This window comes from Callorhinus ursinus, unplaced genomic scaffold (genome assembly GCF_003265705.2).
Source record: "Callorhinus ursinus isolate GAN/ISIS: 27379988/994484 unplaced genomic scaffold, GSC_fseal_2.0 scaffold19, whole genome shotgun sequence".
Taxonomy (NCBI): Eukaryota; Metazoa; Chordata; class Mammalia; order Carnivora; family Otariidae; genus Callorhinus; species Callorhinus ursinus.
The window spans coordinates 9383717-9390894 of record NW_027397081.1 but is presented as its reverse complement, the minus strand read 5'-3'; positions in this window follow the sequence as shown (position 1 = coordinate 9390894).

Genomic DNA, 7178 nt, shown 5'->3' with positions numbered 1-7178 from the left:
AGAAAATCCCAAAGAATCTACAAAAACTTACTAAAATCAATATAAGTGAATTTAACAACATCACAGGACAAAAAGTCAATATAAAAAAAATTACATTTGCATTTACTATCAATGAATAATTAGAAATTGAAATTTACAAAAATACCACTTATAATAGCACCCCAAAACTATGAAACACTTAAGTATAAGACTAACAAAACATGTGCAGGATCAGTATACTGAAAACTGGAAAATATGAATGAAAGAAATTTTATTTCATTTTATTTTTTTGGAAAGAGAATTTTAAAGATGTAAATAAATGGAAAGGTATATTAATCATGGACTTGAAGACCTGGTGTCATTAAGATACGGTTTTCCTGAGAATGAGCTACAGATTCACCACAGTTTCACTCAAAAATTTCTGCAGGAATTTTTGCGGAAGTCAATATACTGATTCTAAAAGATTTTATGGAAAGACAAAGGAACTAAAATAGACAAAACAATTCTGAAGAAGTACAAAGTTTTAGGAATCACACTACCTGATTTTAAGACAAAATATAACACTTCTATGATTCAGGCAGTGTGGTGTTGGAAAACAGTGTAGACATAGCACTGTGCCGGAGCAGGCTCATACCAGCTCATGAGAAACAAGTGTCAAATTTTTAGGAGTTTTACAGGTTGACTGATGTCAAGTTGGTTGCTTGAAATTGTCTACTATGACTGTATCCAAAAAAAGGAAACCAGCAAGCACTACAAATTGGGACCCCCCCCAACACCTCCCCCCAAGAGCCAGTTCTCAAACATTACCAGCCTGCCTCTATATCTAGATCAAGGGAACAGAACAGAGAATTCAAATGCTGACCCATATATAGTTGGGCAACTTATTTTCAACAAAGATACAGGGCAATGTAAAAGAGAAAAGATCGTCTTCTCCCACCAATAGTGCTGGAACAGTTGGGACCTCCATATGCAAAAATAAACAAATCTTCGGGTGCCTGGGTGGCTCAGTCAGTGAAGCACCTGCCTTCACCTCAGGTCATGATCCCAGGGTCCTAGGATCAAGGCCCACATTGGGCTCCCTTCTCAGCAAGGAGCCTGTTTCTCCTTCTACCTGCCACTCCCCCTGCTTGTGCTCTGTCTCTCTCTCTCTAACAAATAAATCTTTAGTGGAGGGAAAAGATGGCAGAGGAGTAGGGGACCCTACTCCAACCGGTCCCCAGAATTGAGCTGGATATCTACCAGACCACTCTGAACACCCAAGAAATCAGCCTGAGATGTAAGAAGATAGATCTGGATCTCTACAAACAGAATATCACAGGCAGTTGGTTTCGAGGTACAAAGCAGGGAGCCGTGATTCTGCGGGCAGGTATCGGAGGATAAACGAAAGGGGAAGGGAGCCCAGCCAACGGGATCCTACACCGCAGGTGAGGGATAGCCTCCTGCGCTGGGGACGGGGCAGATTCACAGACTGGTTGCAGCGGGGAAAGGACTTCAGGGCAATAGTCTGGTCGGAAACCAGAGCGGCGGGGCCATGTGTGTGAACTGGGACTGGCTGGTGGTTTTAGAAGCACAAAGGGCAGAGATATGCCCCGACCTGGAGGCGAGTACTGGGAGAGCTGCTGAGGGGTGCACAACCCAGGACACCACAGTTTATAGCAGCACAAACAGAAACAGAGATAGTGTGCCCTGGAGAGCTTCCTGAAGAACAGACTGAGATCTCTCTGCTCTGAGGCAGAAGGTTGGAAATGATCTCTTCTGCTCTGACTCTCCAAAGAGATGTGGAAAGCCACCAGGGAACAAAAGCCCCCCAAAAACAGTTTCCACTGAGCCCATGCCCTGCCACAGGCCCATCCTCCAGAAGACAGGCTGGGAAAACAAGAGGCCAGCAACCCTAAGGTCCCTAGAAAACAGGTGCATCTTGTTGGGGTTGTGGTCAATAATTTGGACTCTATACATTCCCACAACCACCACTCAACAGAATGACTAGGAGGAGGAGCCCCCAAAAAAGGAAAGACTCAGAGACTATGACTTATGCCACAGATTTACAAATGGATTCAGATATAACCAAGATGTCAGAGACGGAATTCAGGGTAGCAATTGTGAAGACAATAGCTAGAATGGAGAAATCGATTAATGGCAACATAGAGTCTCTAAGGGCAGAAATGAAAGCTGAATTGGCAGAACTTAAAAATGCTATCAATGAGATCCAATCTAATCTAGATAATCTAACACCTAGGGTAAGCGAGGCAGAAGAATGAGTTAGTGATTTAGAAGACCAATTAATAGACAAGAAGGGAAAAGAGGAGGCTAGGGAAAAACAACTCAGAATCCATGAAGCTAGAATCGGAGAAATAAATGACACCATGAAATGTTCCAATGTCAGAATTATTGGGATCCCTGAGCGGGTGGAGAGAGAGAGGACTAGAAGATATATTTGAGCAAATCGTAGCTGAGAACTTCCCTAATCTGGGGAATGAAACAAACATTTGTGTCCTAGAGGCAGAGAGGACCCCTCCCAAGATCAAAGAAAACAGGCCAACACCCCAGCATGTAATGGTAAAACTCGCAAATCTTAGAACCAAGGAAACCATCTTAAGGGCAGTTAGGGGGAAGAGATTCCTTATGTACAGAGGGAGGAACACCAGAATAACATCAGACCTATCCACAGAGACCTGGCAAGCCAGAAAGACTTGGCAAGACATATTCAGGGTAATAAAAGAGAAGAACATGCAGCCAAGAATACTTTATGCGGCAAGGCTGTCATTTAGAATGGGTGGAGATATGCAAGCTTCCAAGACTGGCAGAAACTGAAAGAATATGGGACCACTAAGCCAGCCCTGCAAGAAATATTAAGGGGGGATTCTATAAAAGGAGAAAGACCCCAAGAGTGATATAGAACAGAAATTTACAGGGACAATCTATAAAAACAAGGTCTTCACAGGCAACATGATGACAATAAGTTCATATCTTTCACTAATCACTCTCAACATGAACGGCCTAAATGCTCCCATAAAATGGCACAGGGTTGCAGATTGGATAAAAAGACAGGACCCATCCATATGCTGTCTACAGGAGACTCATTTTGAACCTAAAGATACATCCAGACTGAAAGTGAAGGGATGGGGATCCATCTTTCATGCCAACAGACCTCAAAAGAAAGCTGGGGTAGCAATTCTTATATCAGACAAACTAGATTTTAAATGAAAGACTGTAGTTAGAGACACAGAAGGACACTCTATCTTTCTTAAAGGGTCTATCCAACAAGAAGATCTAACAATTGTAAATAACTATGCCCCCAACATGGGAGCAGCCATCTACATAAGCCAACTGTTAACCAAAATAAAGAGTCATATTGATAACAGTACATTAATTGTAGGAGACCTCAATACTCCACTCTCAGCAATAGACAGATCATCTAAGCAGAAAATCAACAAAGAAACAAGAGCTTTGAATGACACACTGGACCAGATGGACCTCATAGATATATACAGAACATTCCACCCTAAAACAACAGAATACTCATTCTTCTTGAGCACACATGGAACTTTCTCCAGAATAGATCACATACTGAGTCACAAATCAGGTCTCAACCGATACCAAAAGATTGAGATTATTCCCTGCATATTCTCAGACCATAATGCTTTAAAACTGGAACTCAATCACAAGAAAAAAATTTGGAAGAAATTCAAACACTTGGAAGCTAAAGATCACTCTGCTCAAGAATGTTTGGGTCAACCAGGAAATCAAAGAACTTAAAGAATTCATGGAAACCAATGAGAATGAAAACACATCTGTCCAAAACCTATGGGATACTGCAAAGGCGGTCCTAAGGGGGAAATATATAGCCATCCAGCCTCACTCAAAAAAAGAGAAAAATCCCGAATTCACCAACTAGCTTTACACCTTAAAGAACTAGAGAAAAAGCAACAAATGATGCCTAAGCCACACATTAGAAGAGAAATCATTAAGATTAGAGCAGAGATCAATGAATTAGAAACCAGAAACACAGTAGATCAGATAAATGAAACTAGAAGCTGGTTCTTTGAAAGAATTAATAAGATCGATAAACCACTGGCCAGACTTATCAAAAAAAAAAAAAAGAGGAAGGACCCAAATTCATAAAATTATGAATGAAAGGGGAGAGATCATGACTAACACCAAGTAAATAGAAACTATTATTAGAAATTATTATCAACAACTATATACCAATAAATTAAGCAACCTGGATGAAATGGATGCCTTCCTGGAAACCTATAAACTCCCAAGACTGAAACAGGTGAAGAAATTGACAACCTGAATAGGCCAATAACCAGTAACAAAACTGAAGCAGTGATCAAAAACCTCCCAAAAAACAAAAGTCCAGGGCCTATGGATTCCTTGGGGGATTCTACCAAACATTCAAAGAAGAAATAATACCTACTCTCCTGAAGCTGTTTCAAAAAATAGAAACAGAAGGAAAGCTTCCAGACTCATCCTATGAGGCCAGCATTACCTTAATCCCCAAACCAGGCAAAGATCCCATCAAAAAGGAGAATTTCAGACCAATATCCCTGATGAATATGGATTCCAAAATCCTCAACAAAATCCTAGCTAATAAGATCCAACAATACATTGAAAGGATCATCCACCACGACCAAGTGAGATTTATCCCTGGGATGCAAGGGTGGTTCAACATTTGCAAATCAATCAATGTGATAGAACACATTAATAAGAGGAGGCAGAAGAACCATATGGTCCTCTCAATTGATGCAGAAAAACATTTGACAAAATACAGCATCCTTTCCTGTTTAAAACTCTTCAGAGTATAGGGATAGAGGGAACATTCCTCAAGTTCATAAAATCCATCTATGAAAAACCCACAGCGAATATCACCCTCAGTGGGGAAAAGCTGAGAACCTTTCCCTTAAGATCAGGAACACAACAAGGATGCCCACTCTCACCACTATTGTTCAAGTACTAGAAGTCCTAGTAATCAGACAGCAAAAAGAAATAAAAGGTATTCAAATTGGCAAAGAAGAAATCAAACTCTCTCTCTTCGCAGATGACATGATGCTTTATGTGGAAAATCCAAAAGACTCCACCCCCAAATTACTAGAACTCATACAGCAATTCAGTAATGTGGCAGGATACAAAATCAATGCACAGAAATCAGTTGCTTTCTTATACAATAACAATGTAACTGTAGAAAGAGAAATTAGAGAAACGATTCCATTTACAATAGCACCAAAAACCATAAGATACCTCGGAATAAACCTAACCAAAGAGGTAAAGAATCTATACTCTAAGAACTACAGAACACTCATGAAAGAAATTGAAGAAGACACAAAAATATGGAAAAACATTCCATGCTCATGGTCGGAAGAATAAACATTGTTAAAATATCATACCTTCAATGCCATCCCAATCAAAATTCCAATGACATTTTTCAAAGTGCTTGAACAAACAATCCTAAAATTTGTATGGAATCAGAAAAGACCCCGAATCGCCAAGGAAATGCTGAAAAAGAAAAACAAAGCTGGGAGTGTCACGTTGCCCAATCTCAAGCTATATCACAAAGCAGTGATCACCAAGACAGCATGGTACGGGCACAAAAATAGACATATAGACCAATGGAACAGAACAGAGAGCCCAGATATGGACCCTCAACTCTATGGTCAAATAATCTTCGACAAAGCAGGAAAAAAGACAGTCTCTTCAATAAATGGTGCTGGGAAAATTGGACAGCTATATACAGAAGAATGAAACTCAACCATTCTCTAACACCATCCACAAAGATAAACTCAAAATGGATGAAAGACCTCAATGTGAGACAGGAATCCATCAAAATCCTAGAGGAGAACATAGGCAGTAACTTCTTTGACATCAGCCACAGCAATTTCTTTCAAGATTCATCTCTAAAGGCTAGTGAAACAAAAGCAAAAATGAACTTTTGGAACTTCATCAAGATAAAAAGCTTCTGCACAGCAAAGGAAACAGTCAACAAAACAAAGAGGCAACCCACAGAATGGGAGAAGATATTTGCAAATGACACTACAGATAAAGGGCTGGTATCCAAGATCTATAAAGAACTTCTCAAACTCAACACCCAAAAAAGAAATAATCAAGTCAAAAAATGGGCAGAAGACATGAACAGACACTTCTCCAAAAAAGATGTACAAATGGCTAACAGACACATGAAAAAATGTTCCTCAGCATTAGCCATCAGGGAAATTCAAATCAAAACCACATTGAGATACCACCTTACACCAGTTAGAATGGCAAAAATGGACAGGGCAAGACACAACAAATGTTGGAGAGGTTGTGGAGAAAGGGGAACCCTCTTACACTGTTGGTGGGAATGCAAGTTGGTACAGCCACTTTGGAAAACAGTGTGGAGGTACCTCAAAAAATTAAAAATAGAACTACCCTATGACCCAGCAATTGCACTACTGGGTATTTACCCCAAAGACACAGATGTAGTGAAAAGAAGGGCCATATGCACCCCAATGTTCATAGCAGCAATATCCTCAATAGCCAAACTGTGGAGAGAGCCGAGATGCCCTTCAACAGATGAATGGATAAAGAAGATGTGGTCCATATATACAATGGAATATTACTCAGCCGTCAGAAAGGATGAATACCCAACTTTTGAAACAACATGGATGGGACTGGAGGAGATTATGTTAAGTGAAATAAGTCAAGCAGAGAAAGTCAATTATCATATGGTTTCACTTATCTGTGGAACATGAGGAATAGCAGGGAGGACATTAGAAGAAGGAAGGGAAAAATGAAGGGGGGAAATTGGAGGGAGAGATGAACCATGGGAGACTATGGACTCTGAGAAACAAACTGAGGGTTCTAGAGGGGAGGCGGGTTGGGGGGATGGGTTAGCCTGGTGATGGGTATTAAGGAGGGCACGTACTGCATGGAGCACTGGGTGTTATACAAAAACAATGAATTGTGGATCACTACATCAAAAACTACTGATGTATGGTGACTAACATAACATCATAAAATAAAATTTAAAAATAAATAAATCCTTTTAAAAATAATAAAAATAAAAAATAAACCTCTATTTCTTGTATCTTATATAAAAATTAACTCAAAATGGATCATAGACATAGATGTAAAATCTAAAACCATGAAACTATTAGATGAAAACATAGGAGCAAATTTTCATGAATTGGGGCTAGGCAAATATTTCTTAGATAGGATACCAG